Raw genomic sequence first — 14,930 nt, forward strand, 5'->3', positions numbered from 1 at the left:
TGGGAGGTGTCTTGAATGTTCTGTGCAAAACTGATTTGGTTCTATCTCACTATTTGTTTTTGGTATTATTAGGGGAAATGAACTTCACAGTAGTGGAAAAGATAGAGAAGTGTTTTATCTGTTAGGAAAGAATGCTTTGAGTAAAAACTTGTGTCACATTGCTTTTTATATTAGAAAAACAATGTTGCACGCTAAAATTGTACAAATGAAAATAAGTAAAATGAGCATTGTCATTTGCTCAAATTTGAACTAAGCAAGAACAATGTATAAGTACTCTCCGGTACTCTGCTGTATACAAAGTGCTATGTTAGAGACTGGCATTTGTGGAATGCCCATTCTCTTGTAATGTTAGCCTTGTAATATTAACCTAAGCAAAAAAGTGCAATAAAACTCTTTTTTCTTCAGTCCCGAAACCAGGGAAAGAAGTAGCAAGTGCCAAAGTGTTCATTGTGAGAAAAGTAGACCTTCGTTTCCTTGTCTGTAAAATGAAAGGTTTATACTAGATGACCTTGCAAGTTCCTTTAGCTTAACTTTCTATGACTCTGTTATTAAATTAATATTGACAGCAGTAATAAAACATACCATAACCACAGTGAAAGACTAATAGAATTAACTAATCACAGGCAATCAAAAGAACATTTTCTTTCTTTTTTTTTTTTTTAAAGAACATTTTCAATGGACGAATTGTTAGGATTTGTCTGTGTTTCCTTGGGTGTTAGCCCAGGAGGACAATCTGAAGGTGTTATGCACTTCTTGTTACCTTAGTGCAAGATTTCTGTTATGTGAGATGCAGTTTGCAAATATTTATTGAGCATGTATTACATTTAAAATATTCTAAGAGCCGTGCCAGTCTATGCAGCAATTCTTGTTGGGGAGTTTAGTTGAGAGATTACCCTAGGGGGACTATTTGTGTGCTTGTTTTGTTTTGCTTCTAAAGAGGTTCTCAATACTGAAAAGCAACTCACATAGGAGATTTTTCCTATTGTAATAATGTATATTTAAAGGCAGTAGTAGAGTTTATATTGTCAGTTTGGGTATGTAAATAAGAAAGCTGTATTTTCAGAATAATTTAGTGTAGGGTTGAACCTCACAACTTTTTCTCTTCATCTATGGTAGACTTTTTAATGTGTAATTATGACAGTTTTTATACCTATTGAGGAACAAGACAATAAGATGGTTATTCCATATCTCTGACAGAACTAGGCAAGTCTTACTTACCCAGTGCCTTTTTTTCCACCAGTCTCTGTGTATTTAGTTGCTTTCTCTTCTGCTTTATTAAAGGTTCTTAGAGTTCAGGTTAAGATGAGCAGCATGGACCATAAGGAGGAGGAAGGATCTTCCTGTCCTGGGCAGGATTATAAATAAGGAACAATAAGCTCTGAGGCCTTAATGCATTTGATTGCTGACTACGAGTAATACTTAGCCAATATGAATAGAAACTTTAAAACATGATTTTTTTTTTCTTGAGACTCTTAGTTTTCTCTGTTTATGGACTATAATATCTCCTCCTTATAAGAGGAAATAGAAAACAACTAGGTTTGGTTAATTATGCCTATCTTTATCAGACATCTATTATAATAGGTCCTATGTATATTATGAAAAGTTGTGTGGGAGGTGGTTTTATATTCCTCATATCTAAGAACAAACTGAAAACATATAGATATTCTTTGCTACTTGAGTCTGGTTTCTGAATTCAGAGAGTGAGAGGTCAGAGTAACAGATTCCAGTCTGTTATGCCAGACTCCATATGGTGTGAAATAGAAATACCATGTCCTCCAAATAGCCTTATCTAAAAAAATAATAATAATAAAAAATAAAAAAATTTTTTTACCTGAACCCATTCACAGTCCGAGTTTAGATAGCAAGGTTTCAACTAGCATACATTCATTCCAACACAGGATTAGCAAATTGGTGTGAATTTTCATGCTAAATCTGATTAGTGAAACCTACCAAGGCATGGGGATAGAAGTGAAATATTGGTATCCTTGAAGGTATTAGTCTCTAGGGCTATGGTGTTACATTTTGTGAGGCCTCATTTTAAGATACAAACCAAGCATGGGAGCACTTAGGTTTTCTTAGTACTTGGCTGTTTTGTTTGTTTGTTTGTTTTTTATTTATCTGTGGCTTTCCTTCTTTGATTACCTTGTACTACCAAGTAGCTACAAGATGAGAACAGGGGATTACTGCATTAAGTGACTACTGCAGTTTGCACTAACCCATTTTTTTTTCTTTTATTATCTTGTTTCTCTGCTTATCCCTGTTCTAGTCTCTACCTACTACTTTAAAAACCTTTCTTTTTTTCCTGTGGATCCAAGGGTTTAACTTCAAGGTTTAATTCATATTGCTACTGTTTTTGTGAAATTTTTCTCAGCTCTCAAAGAACAATGATCTGAGTTGTGTAAATTAACTTTTTTCAGTGATTTAGGCTGGCCTTACCAGAGATGAGCCTGTTTTACTTAATTTGTACTGAATTTAAATTCTCCTTTTTTAATATGTGAAGGTCATAGGAAGTCAGAGACTGACTCTACCTGAAACAAAACAATCACTGCATAATAAGTAATTTACAAAATGATAGTAAAATATTTTACTTATGTGGGGTAGCCAAGTACATGCCATTGTTTTTGCAGTAGGTATGAAATTTTAAAAATTCAGTTGGATAAGAGTGTCATTTCAGTGGCATCTTGCTTGAAGTAAAGTGGGTGCTTCTGAGCTCCTAGGAAAATGTATTTGAACAAGATGCTTCAGTTAATTTAAGTGAATCACTTTGCTTATTTGATTGCAGTTATTAGATCTTTTAATTGCACATGTATGTAAGCAAACTGTGATCTAAAATATAATTGTCAGATTATTACAGGCATGATCCCTTTTTCTGAAGCAGGAGACATTAACAATCTGTATTTGGCCAAATTCTGTACATACACATTTCAAAGAAGTGAGAAGATCAAGAACTAATCCTGAATTTACAGAGTCAAGTGGTCAAGAAAAACTGAATTCCATATACCTTTATTTTAATATCTAGTATATACAGGCACAGGATAATGAAAAAGTAATGAACACTACTCTGCATTTAAAACATTCATTCCTTGTGTAGTAGTTGCATGCATCATCAGTAGAACAAAAGTAAGATTTTGTTGAATGCAGTGATAGTCTGGTATAGTTGATGGTATTAAAAAATAGATGAGAGGGGCACCTGGGTGGCTCAGTGGTTTAAAGCCTCTGCTTTTGGCTCAGGTCATGATCCTGGGGTCCTGGGTTCGAGCCCCACATCGGGCTCTCTGCTCAGCAGTGAGTCAGCTTCCTCCTCTCTTTCTGCCTGCTTCTCTGCCTGCTTGTGATCTCTGTCAAATAAATAAATAAATAAATAAAATCTTTAAAAAAAATAGATGAGAGAGGGATTCAGTAGGATATAATATTCTTATTGGCAAAATTCAGGATGGTGTCTTTAACAAAAATGGCTGTTGATCCAGATGCACTTAATGGTATGCTTACTGGGAAATCTTTATTCCCACTAGCAGGAATTAAAGTCACGGTTGTTGATGACAGTAAGCCTTGCCTGTAATGAGAATAATTACGGGAAGATAATAGCTTAGGTCAAAATTTGCTTGATTGGGGAGTGGGGTTTCCACCAATCACAGTTTTCTCATCTAAATGCAAAGGTAGAAGAAAGAATATAAAGTAATAATAGGGAAGAAGAGGATAGGCATGTTGAGAACTGGAGCAGAGGACTAGGAAATGCTCTGTTAGTTTTAGAAGAAGGCTGTGTACTCTGAGTTGACTCTGAATAATTGCCACTTCATGACGAGATTTAGAATATTACTATATGTGGGGTTGCTTATATACCTCACTTAGTCTTATTCTTGCTTCTATGTCTTAGCATCTGTATTTGTGTGTTTTCCCATTATAGGATGAAGTTTGTTTTCCCCTTTGGATTCATCCCTGTCCATATATTTAGGGAATTTGTTCTAATACATACCCTTTCTGTCAGCATCACCAAACTATTCTTTTCCACAGGTTACTTTTCCTGTGACTTTTATTTTTTTATTTTTTAAATATTTTATTTATTTATTTGACAGAGAGAAATCACGAGTAGATGGAGAGGCAGGCAGACAGAGAGGGAAGCAGGCTCCCTGCTGAGCAGAGAGCCTGATGCGAGGCTCGATCCCAGGACCCTGAGATCATGACCTGAGCTGAAGGCAGCGGCTTAACCCACTGAGCCACCGAGGCACCCTTCCTGTGACTTTATACATGCTAATGACTTCCTTAAAGCAGCAGCAAACAACCTTGGAGAAAAGTTTTTGCACTAAAGACTTGATCTTTCAGTGACCTAAAGAGCTCATTCATAGGCTAAGAAAAAAAGTCATTAGGTAAGTGAATGAAGAATGTAAATACTCATTTTATAATAATAATATAAACAGTTAACAATGCAAAAACCCTTATTTGATAATAAAAAATAAAGCAGAGAAGTACTATTTTTTTTGTCCACTAAGAAAAGATTTAAGAAACATGGTAACCATTGCTAGCTTATCTCACCCCTGGTTTTACTGTTTTGCTTGCTCATTTCCCTCCCCTCCGATCCTTCATTTATTATCCTGTTGTGTGATATGTAAGGCCACTCATATATATGAGTGGAATAAGTGAACATACATTTTTAAAAGTATTAACTGGTTTTGCACTTGGGGGGTGGAGCAAATGTATGCCCCCCCCCTTAGTATATTCTCAAAATTTTCCTGAATGAGCAGGCATTATTTTGAGTTTAGAAAAATCCAAACAAGTAAAATAATGCTTTGTCTACCCTGCTGCTCTTCCTTTTAGATGCCATCTGTCTATCAGCTCACCACCCCCACTCTGCTAGATCTTCTCTCTGCTCTTGTCCTTTTTGACTCTTGCAGTCTGGCTTCCTGTTCTTCTTGCCAACTCAGTGGCCTTTTTCAGTCGTTAGCTTTCATTTTGTCTTCCACTCTTCTTGTTACTGTGATTCCTTTGCAGTTTGGGAATTCTCATTCATTCCTTTTTGAGAGCTGCCTTTGTCTGCTACTTTGCCAGGCATTGGGGGTTCCATGGGCAAAGATGCAAGATCCCTGTTTTCATGGATCTTATTTATGATGAACATTTTATTTTCCCTGCAGCTTTCCTCTAGATGCGCTTTAATTTTGAATATCGAGACACTTTTCAGCCACCTTTTTTTTTCTGTGTTCACTTCTTTGCCAAAATCAGAAATAGATGGGCTGACCAGACAACTCTAATCACATCTACTGATACACTTGCTAGAATACAGGTGGCTACCACTGCCATTTTAAACTTGGCATTTTCACAGTAATCTTTCTGTGCCATAGTCCTTGCTACCTCAGTTGGCTTTCATTTTTAGCTAATCTACTTCTTTGTGTAGTAGATAGCACCTGTTCCTTCATTCCATCAGGCTAGCAATATTGGTTTCATAATAGACTCTTCTCTCTTATCCCTGTGCCCAATATTTTAACAAGTTGTCAAGTTTGTAGTGTCAAGTACTTATGTTTTTCCCTGTCTTCTGCTCTCTCTGTTTCCTCTGCCAGGATCATAGTTTAGTGCTTTACCATCTCTGGATCATTACAGTGGCACCATAGTTGCTCTTTGTCCCTGGCCTTTCCCTTCACTGGACTATGCTGTATATTACAGCCAAAATAAGTCTTCCAAAAAATCCTTTTCCATGTAGTATCCTTCAAATAACCTGTACTAATTTCACCTTGCCCACCATATTGTTATCTAAAGATTTCTGTCAGGTTTCAAAGGCCTGGGCAATCTAGCCCCATATAATCAGTCCCACCCGCTTTCTTTCTGTTCACCAGTATTCAACTCCTGTCAGGCAAGCACTTCAGTGTCTGCCTTAAACTTTATGGTGCTCCTTTTAGTCCTGCTTTATATCTTTTCTGGAATCTCTACTTGCCTGTATCCAAATCCTGCTTAGTCGTGGTTTTTGTTTTTTTTTGTTTTTTTTTTTTTCAAAGATTTTATTTATTTATTTGATAGACAGAGATCACAAGTAGGCAGAGAGGTAGGCAGAGAGAGAGGAGGAAGCAGTCTCTCCACTGAGCAGAGAGCCCAATGCAGGGCTCCATCCCAGGACCCTGAGATCATGACCTGAGCTGAAGGCAGAGGCTTAACCCACTGAGCCACCTAGGCACCCATGCTTAGTCGTGTTTTAACCATTTTTGAAGTCATAGTTCAGATCATTGTACTATAAAACATTCTTTAGCTACTGTAGTCTAGGGCCTTTTCTTGACCTCAAACTGTATAGTGATGTCTTACAATTAAGCATTTAATCACTTAAATTTTTGTCCTATGCTGTTCTAATAAACAGCAAGTTCTTTGAAGCTAGGGTCAACACCTTTTGCATTTTTGTTTCTCATCTAGCAGTAAGTACTAGTAAATACATTTTTGTCTACTGCATTCTTAGAAACACTTGATTTTTTTCTACATATTAATGTTTCTGTATTTGATACATTTGATGTGGTAATTTTCTCCCCAAATAAGTTATTAAATTCATGCTGTATTTTACAGAATGGAGGACTGACAGTGGCTGATTTTTTAAAAAAATTGCATTGGTGAAACTGAAGTAATCATTTATTTAGAGTTTCAGTACTACTAATCAATTTTTTTTTACCATATATATAGTATTAAAAAATAATTTACCTCCCAAGTGAGAGCCACTGTGTCCTTCATTTTAAAAATACTGAGCAAATGACTGATACATAGTTTAGTAACCTTTTATGAATGAGTATACAGTAGTATTTAGTCAGGGTTTGTGGGCTAAATCTGCATTCCAACCTAGTTCTCAAGAGATAAAGTTGGAATTTTGAAGAACCCCTTAACATTGACCTGGAGATAGCTACTTTAAAGTTTGGTTCTGGTGGAGGGTTTGACCTACTTATTTTAGGAGGCAAGACCCAAGGCAAAGATAACTTGTTGAGTCATGGCCAAAGCCTGAAGACGGCAAAGGAAACCTGTGAGTTAGGGTAGATAACTAACTGAGGGAGGTGGATTGATTGGGGAAGTAACAAGGGAATGAATAAAATAGGAAAGCAGTTCTGAAGGCCCAGAGTGTTTCAGATTCATAAAATAGGTAACAGTCTGTTGGATCTTTCTACATAGAGACTTGTTTCTTTGTTTAGCCTGATATTCTTTCTTTCAGAGGACTCAACTAGTTCTTAAAAGACCCTTTCAGCTTTAAAATTGTATTTATATGATGCTGTTTGGTTTTTTAGAATGTTGTTCTCTGTGTTAGCATCATACTAGTATCACCTTGGAACTTGTTAGAAATGTAAATTTTGAGGCTCCTCAGATTTACTGCAGTAGAAACTCTGGGGGCGGATCCAGCAGTCTTTGTTTTACTAGCCCTTCAGGTGATTCTAACACCAAAGTTTGAGAATCCCTTGCTTAGAGAGTGTATGTTCTACTAAGGAATAGTAAGCCACAGTCTTCTGTGGCAGAATTTTAGTATTCTCAACCCTTGAGTACCCCAGGTAGAGTTAATAACTCCTTTATTTTAATCTTCTAGTATTTGGATGTAATTGTTAATACCATTATTTACACTGTGTTGCAAAAGATTTTCACTAAACTGGATTCTTTAATCTCAGAAATTGTATATTAAAATCAGGAATTGTATATTCAATCTCAGGAATTGAGATTCTGTTTAATCTCAGTAATTGTAAATTGTGGATTAAATCTAAAAGGTCACTAAACCCTCAACTTAAATACAACCTTTTTATTATTTGCAACCTGAGTTTCTGAGTACATCAGGTCATATGTACTCAGCTGTCTGAGTATATCAGGTCAAACTTGTGGTCGAGGCAGGCCCAGGCCTCGGCAATGGCTGTGGTGTTGCTCAGCATGCAGATGGCCCCTGCACATTGGCCAGGTCACCCCCCCCCCCCGCACCACTGTGGGGGGGGCTGGTATTTAAAGCCAACCTTGAAACCTGTAGGACACCAGTCTGCAAACTGGATGGTGCACTTGGTCTTGATAGTTGCAGTAGTGGCAATGGTGGCATTTACGTCCTTGGGCACTACTTCCCCATGGTACAGCATGTAGCAGGCCATGTATTTGCCATGGCGAAAGTCACACTTGACCATCTGGTTGGAGGGCTCAAAGCAGGTGTTGGTGATCTCTGCCACCAACAGCCACTCTTGGTAGGCCTTCTTGGCCAAAATGTTGGGGCCGATGAATTGATAGATGAATTGATAAATAAAAATTAAATAGTGCATATTCATCATTGCACTCAGCCTTGGTCAACAATTAAAAGACAAACAGACACACACGCACACAAAATATCAGAGATCACTTGTGCCAGAAAGTATGGGATATATAACCCAGAGCCAGCAAGCTTCTACTTTGAAGGGCCCGATGGTAAATACTTCAGGCTTTGTAGGACATAGGCTCTCTGTTGCAACTACTCTACTCTGCCATTGTTATCAAGAAAGTAGCCACAGACAACGTGTGTGTGTGTGTGTGTGCACGCGCGCGCGCACGTGAGTGTGTGAACAAATGAATGAATGGCTGGATTTTTCCATTACTGGCAGGATTTGGCCTTTGTGCAGTAGTTTGTGGACCTCTGTATTCCAAACTACTTGAAGAATAAAGTAATGGTTTTCAATAAAGTAATAGTTTTCAATGGCTGTCAATAAAAGGGAGTTAAAGAAAACTTTCAATAAAAGGGAGTTAAAGTTTTCTTTAACTCCCTTTTATTGACAAACAGTGGATGGCAGTCACCTGCTTGATATTAATTGTCTTATAATTCTCCCTTAGGTAACCCCAGGATTATGTGTAAAGCAAATTAGAATGCAAAAAGAGTTGTATTCCAGGGATAGTCTTACCTTAGCTCCTATGATAATAATAAAGTATATTGACTTATCATTTCTGGTGTGACACATAGAGAGCTTGGAAGTCCCCATTTCTGTCATCCCAACATGAAGAAAGGTGAACAAACTGAAAATCAACAGTTCTTAGATACATCAGAGAATTGAGGTCTCAAGGCAAACTGCTGCCTGCAAAACCTGGGATAGGCAGATAACAGAGAATCAAAGCTTATAGGTGGCAGAAGTCTAGGAGTAGAAGCCCTGCAACTGAAGTCAGTGTAGGTAGGAGCACTTTAAGCTTAATTAATGAATTAACTGCTGGAGGCTCTGGGTGGGCTAGCTTGAGAGTTGAAAACCAGGAAGGTTGAGTCTTGGGGGGGGGGCACTCACTTTTCTGAGCCTTACTTCAGGAGCCCTACCAGGTTCTCCCTGTGAGGATCAGAGAAAAATCTTTAACTGCCTCCATAGTGAGGGAGGATTTCAGGGGGTGGGGAATTTGCAGGTGGGGCCCAGGAGGGAGGAAGAGAAAAGTAATCATTTTGAAATATAACCAGAGCTCTCTGTTCTCCTTAACAAAGCCTGTTTCAAGGAAAAGTATTTTACCAGAGGAGTATCTGGAAAGTATCTAACCAGCATGGGCTCTGCCAATGCCTACTTGACCTGGGGGAAGGGAAATACCCAACATAGACTCTCTAAAGGACTGAGACTAACCATAAGACAGTACAATGCTTCTCTCCAACTTTACCACCGTGTCAGTAGGGCTTCTAAAACAACTGTAAGCCTCACACCTTATTTAAAGAGTCTCTAGGGATTCCGAAGGTGAACATAGGAGACAAAAACCGAGGACATTAGAGAAAATTTTAGCCTTAGACCCCACAGCTACAGCAAACAATAAACACAGCCTAACTCCTAGTCGATAAACATAAAACTCACACTAAAGTGCTGTCTACCTAATTCCTTTTATCCAGTATTATATCTGGCTTTCAACAAAAGATTACAAGTCATGCTTACAGACAAAAAACCCGCCACAATCTGAAGAGGTAAATGAAGTGTAAGAACTATGTGACAAAATCTATGTGACATAGATTTTGGAATTAACATCCTGTGGATTTAAAATTATGATTAATATGCTAAAGGCTCTAATGGAAAAAGTAGACATAATCTAAGAATGGATGGGTAATGTAAGCAGAGACATGGAATCTCTAAGAAATAATACATAGGAAATGCTAGAAATCAAAAACACTGTAACAAATGAAGAATGCCTTTGTTGGGCCCATTAATAGAACTGGCCGTGACTGAAGAATTGGTGGGCATGAAGATATAGCAATAGAAACTTCCACAACTAAAATGCAAAGAAAAAAAATGAAAAAGTTGGAACATAGTATCCAAGAACTGTGTAACAGTTAGAAAAGTTGTAACATATGCATAACTGGGATGTCAGAAGGCAAAGAGAGAAAAGAACCAGAAGTATTTGAAGTTTAGTAGGTGAGAATTTTCCAAAATTAAAGACCCCAAACTATGATCCAGGAAGCTCAGAGATACCAAGCAGAATAAATAAAAACAAAAAGATCTGCCCCTATGTATACTGTGTCCAATCTGCTAAAAATTAAAGACAAAGTTAAAATCTTGAAAGAAGCTGCTTGAGGAACAAGGTTAAGAATTGTATCAGCTTTCTCTTCAGAAACCAAGCAAGGAAGGAGAGAGAAAAGTATTTAGAGTTGAAAGAAGAAAATCACCAACCTAGAATTCTGTATCTAGCGAAATTATCCTTTAGAAGTGAAGGAGGAATAAAAACTTGTCAAACAGACAAAACTTGACGGAATGTGTAACTAGTAGACCTGCTTTGCAAGAGACGTTGAAAGTTCTTGAAAGAGAGGGAAAATAATGTAGGTAAGAAAGTTAAATCTACATGAAGGAGTGAAAGGAATAAATGAAGATGAATCCTTTTCTTTTTCTTATATTTAATTGATCTAACAGATAATAGGTTGTTAAAAATAATGTATTTGGGATTATAGCTTATAGGTCAGTGAAATTAATGACAGTGAAGTTATAAGGGACAGAAAGGAAGAGTTGGGAATACTCTTAAATTAAAAGTACTTACAGTGGGGCACCTGGGTGGCTCAGTGGGTTAAGCCACTGCCTTCGGCTCAGGTCATGATCTCAGGGTCCTGGGATCGAGTCCCATGTCGGGTTCTCTGCTCAGAGGAGAGCCTGCTTCTCTCTCTCTCTCTCTCTCTCTGCCTGCCTCTCCACCTACTTGTGATCTCTCTCTGTCAAATAAATAAATAAAAATCTTAAAAAAAAATTAAAAATTAAAAAAAAAGTACTTACAGTAACTGAAGTGGTATATTGTTCTGAACGTGGACTTGGATTAGTCATAAAAGTATATTGCAAACTGTATGGTAACCACTAAAAAGATTTTAAAAGGAAGTGTAATTGGTATGCTAAAAGTGTAGAGATAATAGAATCATAAAAGATGTTCAAATAAAACCAGAGAAGGCAGAAATAGAGAAGACAAAAAAAATAGAAAACAAAGAAAAAGGGCAATGTATAGTAAATAGTTAAAATAGGGTACGTATTAATCCAGCTATACCAATAACCAGTTCAGGTGTGCATGTTCAAAAAACACCAGTTGAAAGAGACTGTTAGAGTAGATTGGAAAACCAAAACAACTGTTTCTGCTTTACCCAGGGAGAGATCCACACAATGTTATTCAGGGTTTCCCCTCATAACTTCAAGGGAAACTTTGAACATGTCCAGAACCTTTAGTAGCCTGCAAATGAGGGAGGAAGATGTCCTCAAATTCCTTGCAGCACTTGTCATTCCTCGTCACCACTTAGGTGACACCAGCCTGGACTTCCAAATGGAACAGAACATCTACAGAAGGAAAAATGATGGCATCCACATTATAAATCTGAAAAGAACCTGAGAGAAGCTTCTGCAGGCCTTTCATGCCATTGTTGCCATTGAAAACCCAGCTGATGTCAGTGTCCTGTCATCTGGGAATATTGGCCAATTAGCTGTGCTGAAGTTTGCTGCTGCCATTGGAGCCACTTGTGTTGCTGTCCCCTCCTAGAACCTTCACTAACCAGATCCAGGCAACCTTATGTGAGCTGAGACTTATGGTGGTTACTGATTCCAGGGCTGACCACCAGCCTCCCACTGAGGTGTCCTGTGTTAACCTGCCTACCATTGCTCTGTGCATACACTCCTCTGTGCCAATGGACATTGCCATCCCTTGCACAACAACAAGGGAGCTCACTCGGACTAATGTGGTGGCTGCTGCCCCAGAAGTTTGGCACATGGGTGGCACCATTGCCCATGAGGGCTCCTAGAAGTTTGTGCCTGATCTCTACTTCTACAGAGATCCTGAAGAGATTGAAGAGGAAGAGCAGGCCACTGCTGAAAAGGCTGTAACCAAGAGGAATTTCAGGGTGATTGGATGGCTCCAGGTCCTGAGTTCACAGTGATTCAACGTGGAGTCACAGACTGGTTGTGGAGGCATGCAGAGGCCCTCTTCTGCCCCTTCAGCAGTTCCCTACCCAAGACTGGAACACTTAGCTACCACTGAAAACAGGGCTGTAACTTATGCTTCTCAGGCCACTGAATGTATAGGAACAACCACTGAGTGGCCTTAAGCTCCTCTTCTACAGAGAGAATGAAAATGGACTTAAGGTTGATGGAAAATAATGGGTTTATAAAAGTTGGGGGGAGACAAAGCAAGACAACTATATGTTGTCTACAGGTATACCCTTCACACTTTGGTGCTTTATAATTTAGTAACCAGTAACATTCTTCATCAGTATGTTGTAACACTGAATTTGAGAACTTAAAAGTTGCAAGTAAATGATGAGATACTTAAATTATAAAAAGCTCAGGAAAATGGCATTTTTGTGGGGTTCTTAAATTATTTTTTTAATTCTGGCTAGTTAATATTAGTTTCAGGTATAAAGTACAGTGGTTGAACAGTTTCATACATCACCCAATGCTCATCACAAGTGTAGTTCTTAATCCCCATCACCTATTTTACCTAGCCCCCTACCCACCTCCTCTCTGATAACCATCAGTCTGTTGTCAGTAGTTAAGAGTCTTTCTCTTGGCTTGTGTCTCTTTTTTTTCCCTTTGCTTCTTTGTTTTGTTTGTTAAATTACACATACAGATGGAATCCTATGCTATTTGTTTCTGACTGACTTGTTACTTAGCGTAATACTCTCTAGCTCCATCCACGTCATTGCAAATGGCAAGGTTTCATTCTTTTTTATGGCTGAATAATAATAATCCATTATATATACACCACATCTTCTTTACCTGTTCATCAATTGATGGACACATGGTCTGCTTCCATAGCTAGGCTATTGTAGATAACACTGCTGTAAGCGTAGAGAATACATGTATGCCTTTGAATGAGTGCTTTTGTATCCTTTGGGTAAATCCATTAGTGCAATTGCTGGATTGGAGGGTAGTTTTATTTTTAACTTTTTGAGGAACCTCCACAATGGTTGCACCAGTTTGCATTCCACCAACAGGGTATGAGGGTTGCATTCCACCAACAGGGTATGTGTTTTTCTCCACACCCTCGAAAATGGCCATGTTTTGTGTATAAACTGTTTGATTTTCTCTGTTTAGAAATATTTTTACAAGAAATTATTGAACATTGTTATGTACATTTTTTAAGCAGTATTAATGAGTTAATTTATATACCATTACATTTACCTGCTTTAAACATATAGTTCAGTGGGTTTTAGTATATTTTGGAAGTTGTGTAGTCATTATCATGATCTAATTTTAAGTCTATTTTGATTTTTTTTTTTTAAAGCAGTTGAAAAGTGAATTATCTGGGCTGGATTGATTAGAATTGGAAAGGTTATTTATCGACTCATAATTCTGAAGTTTCAAAGGCAGCAGGAGCCCTTACAGTGTAGTGTTTTTGTTTTACATGTTATTGAGACTTAACAAGAGAATGCGGATTTGTAGAAATTCAAAAGATGAAGTTGTAATTGCTCAATTCTTTTTCTCTTTGGTTTTTCCTTGCCTTTATCCTTTGTGGGGCAGTCTTTGATTTAGATATGTTTAAACGTTTTCTTTTATTTAGATGCTTACTGCTAAAAAAAAATGAATTGTCTCGATATTGCCTTAAGCTTCAGCATAACTGGTCAAATACTTAAGTCTCACTATGGCACACATTATTTTCTGACATTTCAGTTTTGTGTGTTTGTAATTATAGAACCTAACATGTCAGCTGTTACTTTCTTCTGTAACATATTTTGAACCAGTGAAATACTTGTACTTTCCTAAATTGATTTTCTGTAAGGTGGTTAGGAAATTTCTCTGCTAAACATAAAACTTAGAGTAACTTTTATTTTTAAAAAAACTTACATATTTAATAGTTCTAAAGTGAAAAAAAAAAATCAGAATCACAAAGAGGCAGCCTACTATAATCATTAAAAATGCATTCTGAAATTAGTTGTCTGGGTTTGCTACCCAGGTCAACATAACTTTTAGAAGTTGATTCCATTATCAGTAAAATGGAAATAGTAATAGTGCTTACCTTGTAACGTAAGTGGTGAAGATTAAAAGAGATAACTCATATAAAACACTTAGTGTAGAATCGGGCACATGGTAAGAACTTGATAAATGTTGGCTGTTACTTTTTAACCACAATAAATTCAAAGAACTTTTTCTCTTTAACACACCATCTGTTACTATGATTACTTCTTTGTTCTTATATTACTGTACTGTGCAGAGGAGACCATGACATTTGAGAAAGAGTTATCCAGGCAGAGAGGGAACAGCAGATGCAAAGGTGAAAAGGCTGCAGCAAGGAGGCCCTGGAGTGGTCAGAGTGTGGGGCGTGCATGGGGATGCAGCAGTGAAGTCAGAAGTAGAGGAGAGGTGGATTTGTGTTGGGCCTTGCAGGTCTAGTGAGCACTAAAACTTAGGCTCTTTTTCAGGGTGAGGTGGGAGCTATTGGAAGGCTTTGAGCAGAGGAGTAACATGACCTAACTGGTGTTTTAAAAGGCTCACCAGGTTGCTGTGTGGAGAAGAAACTAGAGGGGCAAGGGCTAAAAACAGTGAGACTAGGCTATGCTGGGTCACTGACAT

The 14,930-nt window shown here is 37.8% G+C and overlaps 1 protein-coding gene and 1 pseudogene across 2 annotated transcripts in view; both read left to right on the forward strand.

The window, feature by feature from the left end:
• RFX7 (regulatory factor X7) overlaps positions 1–14,930 on the forward strand; it is a 115,343-nt gene that overhangs the window by 5,209 nt on the left and 95,204 nt on the right. The window lies entirely within an intron of this gene.
• On the forward strand, positions 8,748–13,314 carry LOC309866039 (small ribosomal subunit protein uS2 pseudogene; annotated as a pseudogene). The gene has a single exon. The product of its transcript is annotated as a small ribosomal subunit protein uS2 pseudogene (transcript).

The sequence above is a fragment of the Mustela nivalis genome (assembly GCF_964662115.1).
Source record: "Mustela nivalis genome assembly, chromosome: 6".
Lineage (NCBI taxonomy): Eukaryota > Metazoa > Chordata > Mammalia > Carnivora > Mustelidae > Mustela > Mustela nivalis.